The sequence below is a fragment of the Mandrillus leucophaeus genome, unplaced genomic scaffold, assembly GCF_000951045.1.
Source record: "Mandrillus leucophaeus isolate KB7577 unplaced genomic scaffold, Mleu.le_1.0 Scaffold78, whole genome shotgun sequence".
NCBI lineage: Eukaryota > Metazoa > Chordata > Mammalia > Primates > Cercopithecidae > Mandrillus > Mandrillus leucophaeus.
Genome location: NW_012108474.1, coordinates 2,219,245 through 2,220,119, shown reverse-complemented (window position 1 = coordinate 2,220,119; position 875 = coordinate 2,219,245).

Here is an 875-nt window from a genome sequence, read left to right as displayed (position 1 = left end):
TGAGCCGCCGCGCCCGGCCTGGTTGTTTCTTCTTGAGAAGAAGGTCTCTCTGTTGCCTGGGCTGGAGTGCAGTGGCACGACCATGGATCACTGCAGCCTTGAATTCCTGGACTCAAGCAATCCTCCCAGCTAGGACGACAGGTGTACTACCACGCCCAGCTAATTTTTGTATTTTTAGTAGAGACAGAGTTTTGCCATGTTGTCCAGGCTAGTCTGGAACTCCCGGGCTCAAGTGACCCTCCCGCCTTGGTCTCCCAAAGTGCTGGGATTACAGGCCTGAGCCTCTGCGCCCAGCTAATTTTTTTAAACAAATTTTTGTAGAGACGTGCTCTGGGCTTTGTTACCCAGGCTAGTCTTGAATTCCTGGGCTCAAAGGATCCCCCGCCTCGGCTTCCCAGAACGTTGGGATTGCAGGTGTGAGCACCTCAGCCCAGTCAATTATCTTGTTTTTATTGCCCACATCACCTGACCCCAAACCCTTTCACCTGCACCTCCAGGCAAACCAGACCCCACTCTAGAAACACAGCCCTTGCATTCCTAGAGTTTGTTTTTCCTTCTTTTTTGTCCCCTCCACACGTGTCAATCCTTCTAGCTTTTCTTGGGGGGCTCTGCCCCAGTGGTCCTCTCCTTCCCCCACAGCAGGGGCCCTTGGTAGGCCTCGTCTGTGCATGCATAGACTGGGCCCTTGTTATCCTCTTGCGGGCCTCACCCATCCCAGGTCAAGGAGCTCCTCAAAGCCATCAACCATAGTACCTTCATCTCATTCTTTTTTTTTTTTTTTTTTGAGATGGAGTCTTGCTCTGTCGCCAGGCTGTAGTGCAGTGGTGCGATCTCGGCTCACTGCAACCTCTGCCTCCTGACTTCAAGCAATTCTC